This window comes from Tachypleus tridentatus, chromosome 12 (genome assembly GCF_004210375.1).
Source record: "Tachypleus tridentatus isolate NWPU-2018 chromosome 12, ASM421037v1, whole genome shotgun sequence".
Taxonomy (NCBI): domain Eukaryota; kingdom Metazoa; phylum Arthropoda; class Merostomata; order Xiphosura; family Limulidae; genus Tachypleus; species Tachypleus tridentatus.
This window is the reverse complement of record NC_134836.1, coordinates 72,698,896-72,723,708: the sequence shown is the minus strand read 5'-3', so window position 1 is coordinate 72,723,708 and position 24,813 is coordinate 72,698,896. Positions and strand designations below refer to the sequence as shown.

At 32.8% G+C, this 24,813-nt stretch overlaps 1 protein-coding gene across 15 annotated transcripts in view; it reads right to left on the bottom strand.

Moving 5' to 3' along the window:
* LOC143233586 (uncharacterized) overlaps positions 1 to 24,813 on the bottom strand; it is a 175,557-nt gene that overhangs the window by 50,940 nt on the left and 99,804 nt on the right. The window contains exons 2-3 of one of the 15 annotated variants that reach the window (XM_076469953.1): positions 21,802 to 22,098; positions 8,690 to 8,840 (exon numbers count right to left, since the gene is read on the bottom strand). The exons of 8 other annotated variants lie outside the window; for them this stretch is intronic. The gene's annotated coding sequence lies outside the window, so the exon portion shown is untranslated. Of the gene's footprint in view, positions 1 to 8,689; positions 8,841 to 9,557; positions 9,586 to 21,801; positions 22,099 to 22,727; positions 24,529 to 24,609; positions 24,750 to 24,813 lie in introns of those variants that run through there. 6 more of the 15 variants (XM_076469948.1, XM_076469947.1, XM_076469949.1 and 3 more) reach the window with 6 other exon arrangements.

Genomic DNA, 24,813 nt, shown 5'->3' with positions numbered 1-24,813 from the left:
TTTTCTTTTTCAGATTTCAGTGCCTTATCAAATTTGCCAAATTTTCTTTTTGGTTTGAAGTTCACAGTGCTCAGTTTTTAGGGTGTATAATAGATGTTACTTTGCAAAAACAAAACAAACACCATAAAAATATGCATTATGCTATACAAATGTTCTTAGTATTTGATAGCATATATAAGAGTCAAAAGAAATTGTGATCATATCAGGAACATGACTGAGGAAAATAATTTGTAAAGCCTATTTTTTCACAGTTTAGTAATGCTCAAATTTAAAATAAAAAACACTACAGTAAAGTTTAATTTGATTAAGCTTCATAACATTTATTACAAAGACTGCAATTTCCCAATGATATACTTAAAATAAAAAAATTACTAACTATATTCTTAGCTTCCAGTTTCGAAAACACCAAAGTAATTTTTAATCTGGTATAATGAACACCTGTTTGATGATTTGTATGATAAAAACCATAAATCTTTTAATGAAGCAAGCAAGCAATCTAGAATAAGACGCTTTTGAAAAAAAAAAATTCATTATATAATGTGTTAATTATGGAAGTGTTGCAAGACATTTAAAATTCTACCAGATATCAAAATGAACAAATTAATGAAATCAATGCAAGCCATAGAATACTTTTATCTTATATGAAAATAAAACTAGTGAGTTGACATATTGTAAAGAAAGCAGACAAAGCAGATAATAAAAAATAAAAGGATTTAGCTTTACCCCTACTCACAGTTTTGTTTTTTTCCAAACAAAATATTTAATCCTCAGTTAAATACTAATTAACAATAAAAGATAGCTTGAAGTCACTCAACTTTAAGATTTGTTTGCCTTTTATTTATATATACACACACACACACAATGTATTTTTGCAGGGTCTCTGAAAGCGTTGTTTCAAGAGTAAATATATTTTCAATTCTTGCTTTTGAAGTTAATGTCATATAGCCTACAGAGAGCATAATTCTTCTTCAGTTTCATATTACGTAAACGTTACTAATGTTATTTTAGCAGCTACTGACTGACAGACAGATGATCTCCAGGTGGCCTTGGGCCCTCTTTTGGGAAAAAATCAAAATACAAATAAAACAACTATGTGAAAAAGAGTTAAAGTCAACACTGAATTTTCATCAATACACATTTTTGCACACAGAGAGTGGAATGTTTTTTTGTTAATACACAATCACTGGTTGGTAGGACTGATTTCTAACTTGAGCAGTATTTTTTTTTTGTTATTATATCAGTCCCCTTTCAAGAAAATTGTACACAATGATACAAATTAACTGGTTATTTTTTATTCCTATAAAAACTCTTAATGATGTAGCAGTAACTCGGAAGTGACTTACGATATCTTAATGGCAAAATGGTTGCAAATAAGAGAAAAGCAAAGACATATTGGAAAACAATTCAAATAATTACATTATATCAGACAGCTATTATAAATAAAGTTAACTAAAATTAACAGTACAGAATAAGATTACATCTATTCTTTATACTACAGAATTGAAAGAATAAAAAACGAACACAGCACTAGGAGATAATTGTATGAAAATTACTTATACAAATATTTAAAGAAAATAAGGCAATGACAAAATATTGCATCAATTACTTTATTCTTCAAATTAAAAAACAAACAAACAGTTTCTATGAAACAAAATAAAAACTTGCATTTACTTGCCTGAGTAGAAAGCAACAACTCAAAGTTTTTGTGAACAGTTACATTCCATTTTGTTTTTATTAACAGTATTGGTTAAAATAAATTTCTTATGTATATTTATATATACATGAATAATAACAAATAAGCAATTACAAAATGAAAATCTATCGTCATCACACATAACTGGTTGAAAGTTGTAAGCAGCTTTAAAACAAAAGTAAAAACATTTTAAGAATCCAACAATAAGCAAGGAAGAAAAACAAAAACACGCCAAAAAAAAAAAAATAAAACCAAATCCACTTAGTCACGAGTTTTTATTGTTTGTTTTTTTTATAACCATGTACTAGCATTCGAATAGCATTGAACACAGTCTGTCTTCAGTTATATCCTTATTGGAGTAAGAATCTACCACACAAAACTTGGAAGTCAGCTTGAGGTTATTCAAGTGCTTAAACCAATAATGTCCTGAATCAAATTAAATATTCAATGTTTACAGCAATTATGGGAAAATAGTTGTCTACTAATAAAATAAAAACAATTGAACCTACAAAGTATTTAATATCAGGGAAATAATGTATAAATGCAAAAGATAAATAAAAAGGATTATGTTTACCAACCGTGCATACTGAAAAATGGCCCATCTTCCTACTTTAAATGCATAGTGAGAAGAGAGAGCTCCAATTTATTTATCACAGCAAATATTTTTTTTAAGAAAAGTTCAGAAAGTATGGACAGACTGAAGTAATATTTAGTCACCTGGAAGTTTGTCTTTTCCATCCTGTAAAATAAGTTAAAAGGTAGGAAGAGAATATGATTACACCCCTTCCTGAAACATGAAATTCAAAGAATTCAATAAAAAAGGAGCATGACACTGTGCAATAACTTGTCCAAACAGTTCTTGAATGTGAACAGGATGTTAAAATAACTATATTTAAAAGGTGAAAATCATATCTTTTTGGATAGAACTGGAACTTTATGTATTTAAATGTTATATTTACTGAAAAATAACCTGATATTTTGATTATAGTGTGAAAGCCATAACCAATAATTTTTTTTACATTTTCAGCTGACAGTGACATGGAATGAAAAATATTAACTTATTTTAAACAGGCCTATATAGCTTTATTTGGTAAAATGTTATACTTTAAGGTTTTATGGATTATATTAATTGAAGAAAGAACATATATGGATTCTAAAGTTGTTTCTTTTTCATAAGGCCCCTACTGCTGGAACAGTGGTAAGTCTTTGGATTTAAAACTCCAAAACCAGCACTTTTATTCCCCTCGGTGGATACAGCAAATAGTCTGATGTGGCTTTGCAATAAGAAAAACACACAAGAACACACTTTTTCATAAATGTGTAAGTTCAAATAGCCATTAGTAAATGGGATAGTTAGATAATTCTGTCAGATATAAAAGATTTTATTGTAGGTATTATTATTATTATTTATTTTGTGTTTGCAATCCATTGATATCAAGGCTATGAAGATTTCTAGAAGGCCTAAGTAGTAGATGTATAAACAGCTACAACCAGATAAGTGGAAACATGGTAAAAAAGTCATATGAAAGAGAAGTTTGGTCAGACAAATGTTAGAAAATGTAAAGTTAACCATTATGGGAGCAAATGGCCTAACAGTTGATATGCTGGAGGGAGATTACCAGTTTGAAAGAGATGAGAATAATTGGTCTTCTCAAAGGGTGTTCTGAACTAATAGAATCCACTGTGTGGACTTTGACAAAAGCCAAACAATTATTGTATGTACAACAAGCAGACAATTTTTGAAGTTCAGAATACAAGAGGCAACTCATGTGATAGCATAAGTAAATTACATATGAACACTATTGTAATAAAAATGGAGAATAGGTTGTGATTGTCAAAATGAATTCTAAAGCAATGGAATTGGCCTAAGTGGATATTTGACAAGTGGAGAATTGTATGATATTTAAGATACAACCATGATCTCTGTAGTGTAAAGAATTTTGTACATACATTTTACTTGTTTTGAATATGTATATATATATATATTTTAAAACAAGTGGAATGCATACTGCTCGTTTGTTGTCCAATTTACTACCAACAAGTTACAGACACCTACAGTAGAAAAACCCTGAGCCCAACACACCCATAAATTTACATTACTACATATACTGCTCAAAAATTAGCTTATGACAATTTCCTTTGGTTAAAGTCTAATTCCATTGGATAAATAGAAGAGACTGTTAAAACAAAGCCTAGATTGTTGAAAGAAATTAGATTATTTAAGCATCAAAAAGTAAAACGATATTGATCCAGATTTAGTGATAGAAATTAATAAGTGTTTGTAACAGAAGAACAATATTAACTATATTCAACAAGTTGTTCTGACCCACAAATTCCTATTTTTTGTTTATAAACATTCTAGTTAAATTTAGTGCAATTATCAAACATACAGTAACCAAACATATTGTTGTACTCCTCCCTAGTTAAAACGTCTATGGGAAATTTTACAGGTATTATTGAGAAAACTATTAAAAAGAAAGTTGAGGACCTGAATAAAATACATTAAGTATTTTAATGAAGAGAGTAATAAAATCTAAAGAACTACAAAAAGCTGTTCAAGATGGGTAAATTACCAAGACAGTTTAGTACATTTTTATCAGTGAATTAATAACCTTTATCATTATTATTTGTCAATATATTTCTTAAAAATTTTATGTTAAATCAAGAAAGTAGAGAATGTTATGTTTGCACACCACAGTCTCAATAAATAAAATTTCTAAATCCTAATAAACTTACAAATAAGAATATAATGTTTGAAAATGCATATTTCTTTAATAAACTATTAGATGTGCTCTTCTCAGTTTGCACTAATTTTGCTCATACTAGCCTGGAAGAGCTACTGAAAAGAAATGTTACAGAGCAATGAATTTTTATTTCCAGATTCCAACCAAGTTTTAAGTAAAAGAAAGACGCTGTATATGGAGCATAATCAAATTTACTTGCAGTCAATCAAGTATTAATATTATATATTTAAGATTTAATCAATTAGTAGACCAAGTGGTTGAACAGTCATTTTTACTGAGCTGGTAATGAAGATGAATTTAGCAAAAGTTTTATGAAGTTTCAGGATAACAAAGAAGAGGTGGATGTTTTAAAGAATTTTTTTTTCCCCCCCATTCATAAAAGCATCTAGACCAGTAAAAAGTTTAATTTTTATAATATTGTCATCTAAAATTTGTTTAATGATTTTAAAAAAGTAAATTTCTAGGAACTCATGCATTTTTTCAAACATTTTCATGAGTTCATTATTTCCCAGAGTTTTAAAGTAAACTGTAATGACATGTTGATGAAAAGGATCAGTCTACTCTATGTAATTAAGAACATTTTCTTACAAAACAAGTCTAAAAAAACTTTTTAAATATAAATGCACATGAAGCAAGAATGTGGGAGTTTTTCACAGTTTTAACCACTACGCTGAACAATGTGTAACACTCAAGTACATGTGATCATTAGAAGAAATATAATTTTCCTTAATTTTTTTTATGTAAATGAAAAACAGACAAATGTAAATTTCAATCATAAAATCTACAGTTTTGTACAAGTTCTTTGTCTTGATTATACGAACATAAGGTGAGAATATCTTTAAAATCACTTGTTTGTGCCAAATAACCTAAAATAAAGGTCTATAAAAAAAAAAAGGTTTGCAGAGACCTAAAAACATGTGCCAGGAGAAAATGTTAGAGCAACTATTTTCTGAGTAACTTTGTTCCCCCTTTTTTTTTTTAATAGTCAGGTTAACATATGCAGGTTATTAATGGAACACACACATGCACACAAAAAATTCCAGATCCAGCTAGTGCAGGGCTATCTTTTTCAAGCTAACACACACATGGCCTTAAAAAATACAATCTTCCACAATATCAACTCTAACTATACCTGTCAAACAACTTTTCACTAGTTTCTTATGCCCAGACTCCCTAAGGAATAAATGCTTTTTTTTTACTAACTTGATGAAACCTGTTCTGATTTCTAACCTCCCCTGAGCAAGTTTTTATATAAATGCTCAAACTGCACAAAATATTTAACATATAAACAGCTATCTTTACAGGACACAATAATAGGTTGTATCAATATTACAAATATATGTTGCAATATAAAATTAGACATACTAGGGTTGAGCATTACAAATAAAGTATATTATACACATACCTATAAAACACCACTTTTTAAAAAATGTTTTCAAGGTAAACAAATTTGCTTTGCATGAAATTACACTGCTATGTTGCAATAGAACACTATTTTCTTTGCATTAAATTACAATGCAAGACAAATGCCATTCATCTGACATGGAATTATGCTACTAGATTTCAGAATAAACATCACTGAATCTCAATAAGATATTACTGATTTATGGAATATTCTTAATATCACAGATACTCAAAATGATCAAAAATACATTCTGATCTTTGTAAAGAAAAGTACATTAAATTAGCTATCCTTTTTAAGAGGGCTGGTTTTTAGTTTTGATCTATGTAGGTAGCTTATTCTAACCAGAAGTTAATATTAGTTCCCTTGACATAAAATTAAGTTGTTAAGATTGCATGATAAACAAAAATAAATGACTATATCACCAAAGGAGATTATAAAACTTGACTGACATGCAAAGTTACTAACATTCAACAATCAACTGGTGACTTGGTGAAAGTTTGTTTTTTTGTGTGTAAGTTCAGTTGTTATCATCAAAGAAACTGGAAAATAATACATGGTGTCAGACAAGGTTAAAACTCCTTAAAATATTTTTATATACTGTATACATAGTGTTTTGGATATATTACGAGGTATGAAAAAACAAATGCATGTGTATGTTAGACATGTAATGATGCAGTTTTTCAAAATACAATATACTTCATGATGTGCGGGTTATTATATGACATGCAGTAGCAGGAAGTGGTGTTGTTGCTTTTCAACCTGTTACAATAAAAATGCACTTAATAAAAGCAAAAAAATAAAAAAGAGTAATATTTAATCAAGAATTTAAGAGCTTCCTAAGACAGCCATGGAATCTGGCTATAAGAGGTGCATCTGTGGCCCACTTTCCCTTGCTTGAATAAACCTCGATCTCCTACCATTTTTAATTTGTCTTCCATGCCTTTGATATGCAATACAATATTAATTGATAGAGCTACATCACAGCAATATGCAAGGCAATACATTTGTTACACTATATAAGTGGATTAGGGTTCAAGCAAACAATATTAAAATTGCAGACGTATTCAGTTAGTTTTCAACAGAAATAACTTGGGGAACGAGAATTTAAAGCAGAACTAGGATATCAGCAGGAGTCATTCTACTGTTCAGATGAGGTCAGAGATCAAATAATCTTATTTGTGTTGGTAGACAAGCATATTCCCTCCAGTGATAACTGGTACTGAGTGACATGAATATTGTGGGATCTATGGTACAGTAGTCATGATATGATGTGTATAAAAAAAAATCATGTTGTGTCGATGCACCAGTAGCTCCTTATAGCAAGAGTGCACATGATATTTTATGAAGGTGCAAATGCATATACACTGGAGTGCCGTTAAGCCATGGTATTTGGGGGGGGGGGGTCAACCTGCTTAACCTCAACTTAAACCTTTGTGACTGAAAAGCCGAAGTTGCCAACAGCTCCGCCGAGGAGCCTCATCCGGGCCATTGTGTGATCATTATAATATTGATATATAGACTATTCAGATACAATTGACAAGTGCCGTTTTAACACAAACGACCAATGCATTGCGATGGTTCGCTTTTCCCCTTTTTAATAAATAAAATATACACCACAATTTTGATTAAGATTTATTAATAATATAAAGATTACAATAAAAATAAACCTTTTTATTGTAAAATTTCATCTTCCCGTGTTACATGCGGGCTGCCATTTTAAATCTTGTGGTAGAGATATTGCACAGTTGCATAAATTATTAAATTTTTAATACCAAATTTATTAACTGGCAGTTAAACAATAAGAAAAAACAAATAAAATACATTTCAAACCATTTTATTTCACATTTTTAAAAACATAACAAATATAAACAAAAAAGTTAGTTTCATGCTGAGTTATGAGAGTGTGAGAAACTTTAAAAAGCCAGGTAGTAGATTTAATACATCAAAAATTTTGGGACAAGACTTGCTACAGCGGCTTAAGTGATTTCGCGGTTAATTGGTCCGCGGCTTAATGGCGCTCCACTCTATCACACGTTTCTACATTTAAGTTTTATGGAAGACCAGTTTTGTATAGTTTATACTTGAGCATGATCATACACTACAGCCACCAATCTTTCTAATCATTATCCTCTCACTACATCTACACTGTATGCATCAAGTTCAAGTACCAATAACACATACACTGAACACCTCAAACAAATGCATTCAGAAGTACAAATGTATTCATAACAGCATGTGCAGTAAATTTATGTGAATATTTTTCCAGGAAATATGGTCATTACACTGTTTAACATGACAATCATTTTAAAAACTAATCCATAGTGCAAAAACAGAATATCTACTCTTTGGACTTATAATTTACAAATACTTATTCAAGAGGTCAAGTTCTGCTCAGATTATAATAATAATAAACAAATACTTGGGTATATCATACATAACAAAATGCAAATTTACCTGTAACTTTTATGGTGCTAGAAGCCAAAACAATATAATTCACTACTATCAAAATAGGTTATACTGGTTTGTTTGTTTTTTTATATAAAAAAAGTTATTAATATTTAATTATTATGAATCAAATAATAAATGTAATATTCTAATGTGGAAAACATATGCTGCAACTTCAAAATGATGGAAAAGAACATTCTCAAAGCCAAGCATCACAAATGTATTTCACCACAAACTGATAAAAAAGTGCAAATTGTGTTTATGAAACAGCTGTGCATCCACTAAATGTTATACTGTTAAAGTCCCTTCTCGTATGATGGTGTAGTATACATTCACATGATCAGTGACCTTTTGACCTCGTCCTTCAAAAGTTAAATGAGGTATAAAATTTGTATGTTGTACCTGTTGTATAAATTAGGTCAAAATCTAACATTAGGATATCCTTTCCACATGATTGAAATGGATGAGGGCAAACCAATACACCCTGCTCTGCAATGAGGACACAATTAACAGGTTGATTTCTAGGTTGACACACTGGCTTCATCTGCACACACTGTAATAAACCATCAGGCAATTTTAAAATTAGTAGGAATAATTTGAATGGTCTCATGTACAAACTGCATGATACATGGATGGCATATTTTGTAATAATGAATAAAGAATTATAAAGAAAGAATTTCATTGGTTTTTTTTCAGGTGTCTCTAGAGCAAATGTTCAATATTGTTACTATTTTCCATTACAGCATCCATCCTGAAGGTAATTTTGTACAGAACTAGGTGATTAACTCGATTAATTGCAATACCTGTTCACCTACGAATATTAATTATATCTATTACTACAAAATTGTGTTTCTAATTATTACTATTCTCAACTATTCCAATGATCCATGTTTCAGGAGAGAATAAATTAACTAGCCCAATGACTTATAAATTATTATACCCTACAAACTGATCTGTTAGCAAGATCTTTCATGAAAGGTTCATCTGTACCTCAATGCACACTAAAGATCAAATAATGACACATACAGCTTTATTGAATATTACAATAGAAAAAAAGCACCTTCTCTAACAACCTTGGTTTGAGACTATTTGTTGTGCAAAACTATATAAATGGGGTATAAATTATCCACACCTAATAGAACTCAGAATATAGTTTTTACACTATGAAAGAACCTGTACTTCTCATTTAACTGAGAAAACATAACAGAATCATGATAACTTTAATCAATACCATAGGTAACAAAACTACAAACTAGACTTAAAGACTTACCAATTAGTATGTGTACAAAAAACACAACAAATTATTTTCCACGTGAGATTCTAATTTCTTCATGAAGGTCAGCTACTATGCGAGGGATATTACAAACCATTGTATTAAAATGCTTTGCAACAAACTAAAAATCTTCTTTAGCCTCCAAGTAACCTTGACCTTTCAGCCAGAACTAGTAGTAGCAAAACTACAGCATTACCTAATTTGGTCAGTAGTTCCAAAGGAATTGCACAAATAATTACAATTGCAAACACTATTACTTTTATCACAGAGCTTTTTAAATACTTGGGCAAATGTGGACTTTTTAATTTAATAGAATTAAAACTACTAGTCTAGGAGGACGTAAGTTGGTTTTTCAGGCTTAATTCACTATAAGGAAAGGATCTGATATATCCTAGGTATTTTAAAATATGCTATAAGCATAAACAGTAGTAGCAGGTTTTGAAAGCAAAGAGCCCCTGGAAAAGTTGCAAAAACCAAGACAATTTAATTATGTAGTGATAGGTTCATTCAGTAACATGACACTGTATACATAATTCACAGATATTCACAAAGCTCTGAAATTTTATAAAATTTATTAAACCTTTTTGCATGTCCATGTGTGTAGCTTTACAGTTATAGCAAGAAGTAAACAGCTAGCCAGCAAAAGTGAATATACTACATGTAAATTGAAACAAAAGCTTTCTACTTAGAAATATTTACAATTTTGTATACATTCTCCTACAAATATTAAACTCTGGGAAAGGGTCAATGTACTCTTATTTATTGAAAGCAAAAGTAGAATGCACCTATTTACAAAGTACAACAAATACATATATTAATATTCATCAGTGACGTGCATCAGTGAAGTTCAAGTGAAATATATTTTATGACATTAGAAATGTTACTAATATTTTCTTTTTTATAGCTATTTGTACTTGCATGTTTACAGATACATTAGTCCAAAATCAACAAAACAGCTTTTAACCAACATAGTAAATAGTTCATGATAACATGCAATACATAATAAAATTCACAACTTGGCCATAAAGTATTTCTACTCTAAAGGTTATGTCAGCATTCAGTTTGAGCACATAATGAGACGAATATCTAATGTCACAACACTGCTCAGTTTAATCTAAAGATTATTTTGTACACAATTAGCATGTAGTATATTAAGAAATGAGTGGTTTTAAAATAGTATTCAGTGTATTGTTAATTCAAGCTGTGATTAGACTAACTTTTGGGACAAAGTAGGCAGTCAGGAAGATAGTTGCCTGGTTGCCTTTAGTCAGGAATATGATCCATATTTAGAAAACAAACTGCAGACTCAGCATGAAATAAAGTAAAATTAGTCAAAACCCTTTTATAATTAAAAAAAAGGTATTTTGACTCATGCTACACAAGTCTATTAGCCCTCTCTCTACAGACTGTCAATTTGACCAAGATTGTAACTCCAAAGTAACCAGAGTTTATAATTTGTAATGTTTTACGTATTTTCATGAAATTTTGCATACTTTCAGTAAACATTAAAAGTCTTTGTAAACAAAAAAGTTAGGCTTTTATTTAAGTATTTTTTGTTAAAACCTTGTTGTAAAGGTATGGAGTAAGAATATTCACTTATCCAAGCACAGTAATTTTCATACTAAGATTACAAGTACTTTTCTTCATCTGTTAATTTTTTTCCTACAAAGCTATCCTACCCATTATAAAGGATATACCACATTTTCAATGCACACACACACACACACTTGGTTCTTAAAGCTTATACAAACTTTTGGTGAGGTAATAATGAACACTGTAATAACATGTTATAAATAAACTGTGAAAATGTTAGGATTTTTGCATTACTCATCACAGTATCCATCCACACATTTTTTAAGTTCACAGCATGAACAAAGGGTGAATACCTCAGTTTGTAACAAACAAACATAAGAAACAAGAAATATGGCACTTATTTGTATCCTCTTGTTATTTGACTTTCAGCTGTCAATGAAAATTAGGCCTTCCATTTTCTTTTAATACTGATGGTACTACACATACTAAATGTTTACTTAATTCAATATTGCATGTAAGAAAACACAATAACAACACATACAAAGCAAACAATGTTCCATAACTATCATAATTTATCTGACTTTTTAAGTATGTGATAATAGTCAAATATTTAACCAAGCTTCTCAATATAAACACATAAGAAATTTTCAAACTGGAAGAAAAATAAGCATAAAATAATATTATTTGACAGACTGAAACATTGGCTTTCTTTTAGTTATAAATAATATAGTCTAAAACATCACCAGTAATTTGCGAAAGCAAGGATATGCCTGGGGGGGGGGATTCGTTTTCTATTTTATGAATCCATACACAAATAAAATTGAAGGCTGCAAAATTATACATTGCCTTTGTAATATTTGTACTATAGTTAGTTACATTTAATTCAGTACTTCTCAGGGGGGTAGTAAATTAATTAATTAAATAAATAAATTAGGAGAAAAAGAAGATTATGAGCACAGATGTCACAATTTTCATACCAGGAAGATTGAGATTTTTTTTTTAAATGTCTTATAATATTAAAATTTAAAAATAATATAATCATAAAATCTGATCTACTAACTACATTTTAATGAGAAAGTTTATTCACATGCAATATTAAAGTCATTTAAGTAAACTTTGAATGTAACTCTCCAAAGGATCATCCACACTTTGACTTAATCACAGGGAGTTAAATGGTGTAGTGCAAATAAGACTAAGGTAGTATGATATTATATTCTTTTAATTCCTGAATTTTTTTTTGAAAACAGGAATTACTGTGAAAAGTACACCCTTGTGCAAATTAATTGAAACAAATGTACATTTTACAATATTTTCAACATAGTGGCCAGTGTAGGCTTTGCTGGACCCACTGATTTCCTTTAATAGTCATTTTTTCACACAGACAGCATCATTAGCTGTGTTTTGCAGTACGGTCGATCTGTTTTTGGGATATATGACGAAATTGAGAAATATTACATCATTCGAAATTTGCATAGTGAGGCTGTAAAATTACCTGAAAAGCCAAAATTGTAAAAAACATGGGTTTATTTAATAAGCCATAGCTCTAAGACTTAATACGATACAAAGCTGTATTTTGTTTTCTAATTTCTTATAACATATCAGTTGATTTGTTTGTTTGTTTGTTTTGGGAATTTCGCACAAAGCTACTCGAGGGCTTATCTGTGCTAGCCGTCCCTAATTTAGCAGTGTAAGACTAGAGGGAAGGCAGCTAGTCATCACCACCCACCACCAACTCTTGGGCTACTCTTTTACCAACGAATAGTGGGATTGACCATCACATTATACACCCCCACGGCTGGGAGGGCGAGCATGTTTAGCGCGACGCAGGCGCGAACCTCGGATTATGAGTCGCATGCCGGGCCTCATATCAGTTGATAAATCAACAACTGTTGTAATTAAATGTCTATTAGATCTCTTGTGAAAAAATTTAGTTGCATGCAACTTTTTATAATTTAGCTAAAAATAGCCCTACTTCAGGCCACAGTTTGACCATGTCACCAGTTATTCAGCCTTTTCAGATTTTTAACATATGTTCTTACATCTCTGAATATGATTTACAAAAAAAAAAATCAGGATGGTGTTCAACCTACGTTTTGAGTTATAATTTTTTAAAGTATCCTCTGACCATATGTTGTTCACTTGACAAAAAACTTCAATTCAGGTATGTTACTGTGTGCAAATATATCCATACAATTGTGAAGTAATTGATGAATCCCATTGAAATATTCTAATCAGCCTTTACCATATATTCTTACATCTCTGAACATGATCTTCAAAAAAATGGAGGTTGTGAAAAATAATAAATTATCAAAATTTAAGCATTTCTGATATGTACCATTGGTCAAAGGACAAACATTCAGTTCTTTCTTGTCAATCAGGAATCAGTCCTGCAGAATTGTGTAAAGTTTGATCTACTTGAGCACTATGACAAATACAAAACTGTGTCAGGTATTAGGTCACATCATAGCTTTATTCTACCAACAAATTGTATATGAGAAGACTATCAGATGATGATGTGTACACAGTTGTAACTGTTGGTAGTAGTAGTGAAAGTGATGCTGCAGCAGCTCAAATAGGGTCTAATGATAGCAGTGACAATTATCAGCCAGGGAAATATGTGGCATGCATATACGATCATGAATGTTATGTGGGAAACATAAAAGATAGATCAGATGAACATTCTGATGTGTTGGTGTCATGTATGAAGACATCAAAAAACGAACTGTTCTCATTGCTTGCAAGGTCACGTAAAGATGAAAGCTGGATTCCTTTTCAACATATTCTTTGATAAGTGCACCTACCGTGCAAGGCAATAGTGCTCGCCACTATGTTCTAAGTCAAAGTGATCTCAACATAATCAAACTTGAATTTCAGAAATTTATTCATGTTTTCTGGTAAAAGCAATGTTTATTTGATGTTAAGGCTAATTTATTGCCAAAGCAGTTTTTGAATGACTATAATCTTTCTCAGTTATCCCCTGTTGTAGCACTGTGCTTTTTGTGTCTGATTTACCTTTGTATTTATTATATTATAAATCTTAAACTCAGCCATATCTCCATAACTGTAATGCATATACAATATATTTGCACTACCATGTGATCTAACTAGTTATGTCAATAAACTTTTTCAGAAATTAATTAATTCTTTCTTGTTTCTTACAACTTCATTATTTAACATTGTGAAAGCCTGGTTAGAATATTTCAGTGGGATTCATAAAATTCTTACAGGTATATTTCAAAATTGTATGGATATGTTTGCACATAGTGACACCCCTGAACAGAATTTTTTTCAAATAAAAAAACCTATGGTCAGAGGATACTTTAAAAAATAACACAAAAAGTAGGTTGAACACCATCCTGATTTTTTTTTGTAGATCATATTCAGAGATGTAAGAATATATGGTAAAAATCTGAAAAGACTGAATAACTGGTGACATGGTCAAATTGTGGACTGAAGTAAGGCTATTTTTAGCTAAATCATAAAAAGTTGCATGCAACTAATTTTTTTTTTTTTACAGGAGATCTAATAGACTTAATTACAACAATTGTTGATTTATCAACTGATATATTATAGGAAATTAGAAAACAAAATTCAGCTTTGTATCATATTAAGTTTTAGAGCTATAGCTTATTACATAAACCAATTTTTTTTAGGATTTTAGGTTTTCAGGTGATTTTACAGCCTCACTATGCAAATCCTAAGAGAGATAAACTTGGTTTGAGACTATTTTTGAATTCCGTGAGATTAATTCAGTCAGTGTAGCAAATTTCAGCCTTCTACCACCATTACTCTTGCAGCTTTAAGCAGCCAAAGTTGCCCAAAAATGAATTTGCCAAAAATAAAAAGAAATTAACTATATTTTACAGGGCTGTAAATCAGAAACTATTAGAGATATTGATCTACTCTTTGGCAGTGTTTCATTATATGGGTAGATGAGCACATGTAAATTTTTTCAAGGCATTCTCTGGGGTCACCTGCAACCCCCTGGATGATTTGACATGGAATGACCCTTATAGTTGGAATAATCAAAAATAGTTATAAATCTGAAACTGATTAGCTGACTATCCTTGTTACAACTGATTGAATATTAACTATAATCAGTTGTTGAAATAATCTAAGAATAATAATTAGAAACTTATTTTAATCAATCAATGTAATCATAATTCTGATTAGATTAGTTTACTTGACATTAATGATTAGTTCATAGATCTCTTCTTGAGTCACAACACAAATGATTGGGTTCAAAACTTCTTTATTGCACCTTTCTTTTACTGTTGTTGGAAGAATCAATTTTAAGCATTATGTTTCAAATAAACAAAAAGTGAGGTGTTTTTCTTTCATTTTGAGGATCTTGAGACAAGATTAATTGGTTCTTTAACATTTACTGGTGCAAAGCAACTGGGCTATTTATGTCAAACAAATGGTAAAACGATAAAGTAGAATCATTAAAATATGCAAAAAGAAATCATGCTAAAACAAAATATAGTTCAATTTTCAAATTAAAATCTTAAAGAGTTAAAAAGACCAACAGCCCTTAAAAATTAAAAAAAACTCAACTGAGGTGGACAGTGTCATCATTGCTCATGACACTGTCCAATGTCAAGGGTGAACCCATGGTAAAAAATATGTTTAAAATGGTGCCATCACTCTTGATCGTAATGATGGCATGACAGTAAAATGTGGGACACTGTGACCCAAATGTTACACATACCACATACTGGTGCATCAGTACCAGATAAAAAGAAAGCAATATGTTACAAAACTGTGACCAATGCAGTAGCCTAGCCAGAACAACATCCTCCTTCTGATACTTAAGGAAGGAAAATGGTCAAAGATCAATAGCAGGTTTAATTTGGAAAGCTTGTTGTCACATTGCTCATTTAAGGTTGACTGCCAACTAGCACAAGGCCAAGCTCTCAATACAGGATAGTAGTCCATGTATGGGATAGGCACAGCATTGATAGTACCAGAGCAGATGGACTTAGCTACTATGTTAGCAAGCTCATTTCCATGAATATCGATGTGGCCTGGTAGGGAGAAATGGTCCAGTCAGTTTTGAATATTGATGAGAAAAGAGTGAGAACCACTGTGAAGCAATTCCAGGGCCAATAGAGAGCTGAGAAAGTCGGTATAAATAGTACAGTTCATGTACTGCATAGCTTCTACGTGATCCAGTGCAAGAGAAATGTTGCACAATTTGGCAGTGAACACAGGAACTGTAGACAGGATTTTGTGTGCAACAACCAATTCAAAATAAACCATGGCAGAGCCTGCAGAGTTACCTGATTTCAAACCATCCATATAAATGGAAATGGAAGGATAGTTCAAAAGATGTTCAGCAAATAGAAGACAATACAGCCAATTGGGAGTATCCAAATTTATCATTACTCAAAGAAAAGTCACATTTGGAGATGGTAACTAGCCATGGTGAAATGGGCTGATCAGTGAATACAGCTATGCTATCCAAGGACAGACCTAATTCATCCAACTGTGCCTGGATACAAAGGCCAAAAGGAAAAATGGCAAATTATCTTTTCTGAAAAAGCATGGCCCACTAAGGAAGAAAAATGCAACCCCAGGTGAGATGCTGTGGTAAAGACCAAAGTTTTGAAGTTTACAGTAAAGACATTTGCAGACAGTGAAGATATAGAGGAAGTTCATGAGACTCAGTGCACAAACTATGGACTGGAGAAGTGCATAAGGGCCCTATGCAAAGCTGAAGCCCATGATGATGAACAGGATCCAACATCTCCAAGGCTGAGGTTCTGGTAGAGCCATAGCTAGAGACCTACAGTCCAGTTTTGATCAAATAAGGGCACAACAGATTTTTAGTACAGAACATTGATCCATTCCTCAAGAGGAGGAAGATAGGACATGGAGAATGTTTAGTACACTTGACATGTAGTTGCTTGATGTGTGGAATAAAGGACAGCTTACGTTCAAAGATAAGCCCCAAGAACTTTGCCTCAGGCACCACAGGAAACAACTTCTCTGAGATAGAGCTCAAGATCTGGGTGAACACCCTGTTGGCAGCAGAAATGCATGCAAACAGTTTTGGAGCAATAAAAGATAAGACTGTTTGTTGTGGTCCACTTCAGTGAGCAATTGATAGCAGTCTGTAGCTCCCGTTCAATAAACCTCATGCTCGACAACTGACACAAAATGTGGAAGTCATCAACATAGAGACTGGTTGTAACTGTAGGGGGAGTGTTGTCCACTGATGGCATTAATCTTTATAATGAGAAGTGTAACACTCAAGACAGCCATGAGGGACTTCAAGTTCCTGTGGGAAAGAACAGGAAAGTGTCAAACCCACATGGATTTGAAATTGCCAGTTCATTAAAAAAAGTTAAAGAAACAAACGGGTAAATGCCCATGTAACCCATGTGAGTGGAGGTCTCACAAGATGCCATACCTCCACATTGTATCAGAAGCTTTCTCAAGATCATAAAATACAGAAACAAGATGTCACGTGAGAAAGGCTTCCCTGTTTGGCATTTCAAATCTATTAAGATAGTCCATGGAGGAGCTCTTTCATCAGAATCCACACCAATGGGTGAGAGAAAGTTGTTCGATTCAAGGAACCAAACAAGACAAGCATTAACCATCCTCTCTAAAATCTTACAGAGATAGCTCAAAGCAACTGGATGGTTGTTCAAAGGAATCTTGAGATCCTTCCCAGGCTTAGTAAAAAAAGAGTAAAATAGCATGGCATCATGCATCAGGAAAAACATTCTCCTACTAGGTCTGGTTAAAAACAACCAGAAGGACAGCAAAAAAGGCAGGAGAGAGATGGTGCAGCATCTCGTAATAAATATCATCATGTCTGACTAACAAAGAGCAACCAACATAAAGGGATGATTATAGTCATAGAGACGATCAGCCCAAAATAAAGGAGGCACTTAATCTTTCAGTGTCTTGATGGTTAAGGTGGGGGATGAAGCAGAAGTTCTAGATGCACAAGAAAAGCTTTTGCTGAGAATACTGACAATACCCTGGTAATCAACAACTTCCTGGCCATCTGAGAGAAAAATTTAAAGGGAGCAGAAGTATACTGTATCTTGTCTCATAAGACTTTGGAACTGGTGGTAGAAGAGATACTGGAAGTGTATTTAATCCAAGATTCCCTCTGGCTTTGACATCTAACTTGCCACACACTAGCCTACTGAAATGCAATGCAATTTAAAAGTGTGGGATACCTGTGAAAGGTATCCCAAGCCTGTTTTACAGCTTTCCTTGCCATGTGACAGGCAGAATTCAATTAAGGATAAGAATATTGTGGAAAGTGTGTCAAGGTTTTAGGAATACACTGAGCAGTTACCTGAACAATTCAGTCAGCCACTGCTGCCACACAGTCATCTATTGATGGCTCACAGACAATGGCAGGATCAAGTTTTGAAAGAACAAGAAATGAGAGAGACAGTTGGCCTTGTCCATCTTCCATCAAGACACGCAGGCCAGGTGGCATTGACCATAGTCAGTCTCTCTATAAACAACAGGAAAATGATCACTGCTCTGCAAGTTACTGTTAATCCTCTAAGAAAAGTGAAGGGGAGCAGATAGAAAGAACAAAAACAGTAAAAGACTGACTAGATGCCTGAAAATAAGTATAAGAACCAGTATTGAAGAGAGATAGATTGCAATTCAAGAGCATATGCTCTATGGTATGATCCCTCCCATCGATATCAGCACCACCCCAGAGGGGATTATTTCCATTAAAATCCCTCAGGATTAAAAAGGGAAATTGTAACTGCTCATAGGTCTCTTCAGGAGCCAAATAGAGAGAGCAAATGGTGATTGTATGACCCAAGGAAACACAAATGGCTACAGCCTCCAAGGGTATATCAAGTAACAAAGACAGGAAGGGCACATGCTGATCAACCAATAGTGCCACCCTTCCATGCACTCATCCATCACACAACCTATCATTTCTGTATAAAAAAACTGCCAAAGAGTGATTACTGGTAGGTTTGAGAAATGTTTCTTTTAAAGTGAGACACATGGGATGGTAAAAAAAAAAAAAAAAAATCAATCAATTCCTTAATGTCATCTATATTTGAAAGAAAACCCCAACAGTTCCACTGTATCAGTGGCCATTTTTATTCACTCAAAGGAGAACATAGTTGGAAACCCTTCTCTGTTTTTTTTTTTTTTCTTTATTGGACAAAGGTCTATCAACCTCCATGGATTTTGCCCTGGGTCGAGTAGGCAGGTTTCTGTCTGCAGACAAAGATTCCACAGACTGAGGGCATGAACAAATGGTCATTTTACTTCTTGGGGCTGCAGAAGAGAATGGGCCTAAGGAAACACCTAAATCTGAAGCCAAAGTTTTGTTTTGTTTTTTTGTTTTGGTATTTTGTGCAAAGCTACATGAGGGCTATCTGCTCTAGCCATCCCGAATTTAGCAGTGTAAGACTAGAGGGAAGGCAGCTAGTCATCACCACCCACTCTTGGGCTACTCTTTTACTAACGAATAGTGGGATTGACCATCACATTATAACGCCCCCATGGCAAGGAGGGCAAGCATGTTTGGTGTGACAGTGATTCGAACCCACAACCTTCAGATTATGAGTCGAACTACTTAACCCATGTGGCCATTCTGGGCACCAAAGGAAGTGGAGCCAAGCAGTCACTGAAAGGGGTGGCAGGGACAGAGATACAAGTAGATGTAGATTCATCATGGAGAGCAAAAGATTCTACAGATGTTTTGCAAATGACTCTGCTGGACTCACAGAGATATGTCTCCATTCCCACTCTAGCAGCAGAATAGAGTGCAACAGTATATGTCCGAGATAGAACTGAGGACAATTTCCGAGCCTCAGGGTAGGAGATATTTATAATCTTGAAACATTGCACTTCTTTCTCTTCCACTCATTTAGGGCAAGAAATAGAGTAAAAGGAATGTGGATTGCTACAGTTAAATGTGGTCCTAGTTTGTACTCATAAGCCTTGTGGTCTTTGCCACCATAACGACCACATGTTAAAGAACCACGACATGATGTTTGAGTGATCAAACCATTGACACTGGAAACATCCGAGATGGTTGGGAATGTACAGCCATACCTTACAGTTCGGATAACTTGCTTTGATTGCAGCTAGAGGATGTGGTAATGTAATTACCAATATCAGAACAACAGTAGGTACCATAATTCCATCTTTCCAAATTGAGATTTGGCACACCACAGAAACATCTTAACTGGAGAAACAAGCAAGGATCTGACCAGCCAATTGATTCTGGGGGGGGGGGACAACCACCAGGGGCAATTGTCTGCAGGAATTCAAGACCAAAGTGGTGTGTTGGAGTTGGAACCCTCAACCACCAGGATCCTCTCTTCCTCTTCACGGGTCGCAATGCACGGCAAACGTGAGTGGATGTTTAGATCTCAGAGGAGGTAAACTAAAAGTACAGAACCCTCTCTGGAGCTCCCACTCAACACATACAGGAATCTATCTCAAGAGGGGAGGAGAGAAAAGCAACGTCTAGTGTAAATGATCTTACCTTGAAAAAGTGTTCACATTCAAATACCAGTGTGCTAACTTCATGCATTTAATGACTAATATGATAATCATAGCCTGCAGTCATTTCAAAATACATTTTCTTAAAGTAAACAGCATCTCAAAGCTTATCTACATCATATTCAGATATTTGTATTGTACTTGCAGATACTTACACAAACATCCTTTCATGCTATACTAATCCAGACAAAATATCTGGATTTTCCTCATTCACAGAGCATCATATAACTTACAAGTTAATTATACATACTGCATTGGAACAAGTTTACATGTTGGCTTCCCTATTCATCCAGACCTTCTAATCTATTTTATCCTAACTATTTTAAACACCTCATTGAAATCATCTCATTCTTCTACACAACAGTGAAAATGAGTTAGTCTAAACTTTTCATCATACACAAAAAAAACTTTCTTTAACACTGGATCTATTGTTGTACTGGTATTACAGATCTCCGATGCAACATTTTCAGCATACCAGTATTTTTTTTTTTTTATAACAAAACCAAACACTACACTAAATGAGGTCTCATCATAAACTTACATAATATGACAATCTTTTGCTCTTAAACCCAAGCCTTCTATAAATAGCTCCCCAAAAAAAAAATTTCCTGCCTTTTTTTATTATATGTTTTAGAATTTAAGCAAAACCAAGGTGACACAAGGCCATTTTGCTCATGAAATATAATCACTCAACATCAAAACTCAAATGCAGTTATACCTCCTTACTGTACAAATAACAGGATACAAATAACACATCAATGCACTGACAATGGAACAAATCTTATTTAACAGTGCAGAAAGGCAAAAAAAAAAATTCCTATTTATGACGGAAACCATGCAATCACTTTTTGTCATGTTAATAAACCGAAGGCAGCATTTTTTATACTGGAAGATAAACTACTTTTTTTTACTCCATATGTATTACAACAGAGATTGAAGGCAATTTCTGTTTAGTCTTTTATGCACTAAAATAACTTTGAATTAAGAAAATTTCTAGAAACATTTTCAAGAAGTACAAGTTACCCATGGAAAGAAAATATTTCATATATGTGTGTAAAATATTACTACAAAGTGCTGTTTATAGTAAATGACATAATCCATTGTTAGGATCCATTATGGTTGACTTAGACAATGTAATTTAAAAATTTCATATTTATTCATGAAAAAGGCTGAACAGTTGTATTGTACTTACAGTACTTGGACAAAAACAGTCAGAAGGCCTCAAAGGAAGACTTGTGCTTCAGAGTCATGAGGGTATAGACATCTGTAATGCCATCTTGGACATCCATAAGGACAAGATGAATCAGTATCTTCTAGCTCATTGTGCTGCACAGCCAATGTTTTAGATGGCTGTGGGCAGAAAAAAAGATGACTGACCCTATAACTGGTAAGCACCCATATACTTTAAGCCAGAGGAAACTGCCTTGCCCCCCCAACACCAGTAGTTCTAATGCCTTTGTTACCAAGCAAATCATTTCAAAAACGATCACTGTAACAAAAAATAATTACATGAAAAACAAGTCTGCATGTAGACTATCACAGCTTAAAACCACAGTATTAGGGTTTGTATTTCAAGCCTTTTCATCTGATCATTCAGACCACCTATGGATAAATGACCAATCTCCCCTAATAAATTACTTTAAATAACTGAATAACATAACCTCCAGTTCTTGGTAGATCAAATATTTTAAATGATTTGTTATTTTATTAGCCAACCTCCCACTTTCTGAAGATTTCCAAACAATGATAAGCAAAACAACAGACATCTAAATTCAGTGATGTCGAGAAACCCACTTGTTGAGAAATTTATATGCAAAACCGGCTCGTTTGGGTTGAGAAAATATTTTACATAGAAGAGCAAACAACGTTTCGACCTTCTTCGGTCATCGTCTAGTTCACAAAGAAAGAGGTAACTGACGATGACCGAAGAAGGTCGAAACGTTGTTTGCTCTTCTATGTAAAATATTTTCTCAACCCAAACGAGCCGTTTTTGCATATAAAAGACATCTAAATTAGGCTTAAAAAGCCATCCATATCACAAAAACCCAATTACTGTTATACTAATATAAAACAGATTACTAATTACAATATCTTATCTCCATAGCCAAATTTTCATACCTAGTATTTTTCCAACAAAACTCCTCCTCTCATCTGAGAAACAAGTCCTTCCAAATCCCAAATATGTTACTTTACATTTATGAATGCTGGCATTCACTAATGTCCAAGTCATTTTGAATATAACAATAATTCCACCTCAGAATTTTCATCTTATTAGCACATTTTAAACACTGTCCTGTGGTGATTACAGTGAAACCTTGATTTTTATATTTTAATATCTTGTTCATCCAATTAAAGAAGTGGTACTAGTTATACAGTATAACATTTTTGAAAAATCAATTATTCTTGCAAGTCCAAATAAATTATGTTACAATTAATGTTAAATATTTTGAGTAATAGAGTTGATAAGTTATAATTCACAATTTAGAAATATCTTTTACTATCTGCAGTAGGTCAACGACCTTCTCTCTCTCTCTCTTTTTTTTTTACTATCCCTCCTAAAATGTGGAACACTACTAAAACTGGTCTAAGTATAGAGGTAGGAAGAGTAACAAACTACAATCTATATAGATGAAGATGTACCTACTTAGCAGAGATTGATATTTCCTTAACTTAGAAAAGATAACATCATTTTAAGATACTGACCCTTTCCAAGAGTCTTAACTTTCAATTTACTTACTTTGTATAGTTTCAATTTGGCCCCAAAACACAAACATGTATATATGAAGGATGTGCAACTACTCTGGCATCATACAAAAAAGTGCAATTCATATAGAGACCATAAAGAAATAGGTAAGGAGTTGTCCAATTGAAACTTGAGGCCTTTAGATAAGAACAGAGTTGGGTGTTAACTCAATTATTCAATGTAACTGATTGCATCGACTGTTACCATGCATGAAAATATACCAACTAAAACTTGTAATTAACATTTTCAGTTACTCCAATTATCCAAGTTTTGAGTAAAAATAATTAATTAGAAGGATGTAACTAATAAGCCCAACAGCAAATTCACCAACAACACAGCTCCAAACAGTGGATAACACTGGACTAGTTTATTAGGATAGCAATGTTAAACTTATTTTCAAATGCACCAGTGTTATCCTATCCATTTTATAAATTCAGACAAAGATCGACTTCATATCTCCTTTACTTGTACCCTCTAACATATTTACAGCTAGTAAAATAAATCAGTTATAAAGCAATAACATTTGTTAATTTGTTTGGACATTAATAAAGTGTGGGTTCACTTTTCTTGTTACTATTAAAAATGCACTTGTAGCACATGCCCCCCCTCTACTAATACTTTATGACAAAAATAATGTTTCTGGTCATTGATAATCTGATTGATGCACTATTTACAATTAGAATTAGAAAAAGTAATTGTTTTTATTATAGGTATATCTTTAGGGATCACAATGTATTAGCTAGATTGTGATGACTTCAGTTAAAAGCAAATCAGAAGGTACAAAAATTCAACTATCCATAAAATGTCCCATAAACTGCTAACGAGATACAAATATACTACTACATTAACTTTTGTGAGATTTTACACAACGTATCACATTATTTATAATTTAAAAGCTTCTAATTTCCTAAAACACACACATACATACATACACTAAATGATAAATGTAAACTTGTAACTGTTCATTTATGTGGTGATCTCATACATGTATCTTAATATTCAATCTACAAGTTAAACCTTTGCAAATGAAGGCATGCCATCGTTATCGTACAGACCAACAGTACGATATCGAAAAATCATGGGTGAAACCCGAACAGCAACACCCATTATAAAATCACTAGCAAACCATCCCCTTCTAAGTTCAACTCCTATTACCAATTTGAACTACTAATACTATTAATTACTATCACTAGGCATACGATTCATTTAGAAGATTAACAGAGTTATAACTGGCACTACAGTGTGGTACATGCTTACGTTAACGTGGTTTCACAAGCAGTAGTAGTAACACTACGTATTATTAATATTACATGGGCATCTTAGATAAAGGGTAATTAGATATTCTTAACTTTACTACAAAATAAAAATAATAGCACGTTACAAGGTATACTAAAAATGCAAACCATGCCTATTGTTGACTGAAAACCCTAATATTAATCGCTAGTTCAAGCTAAAAGTAAA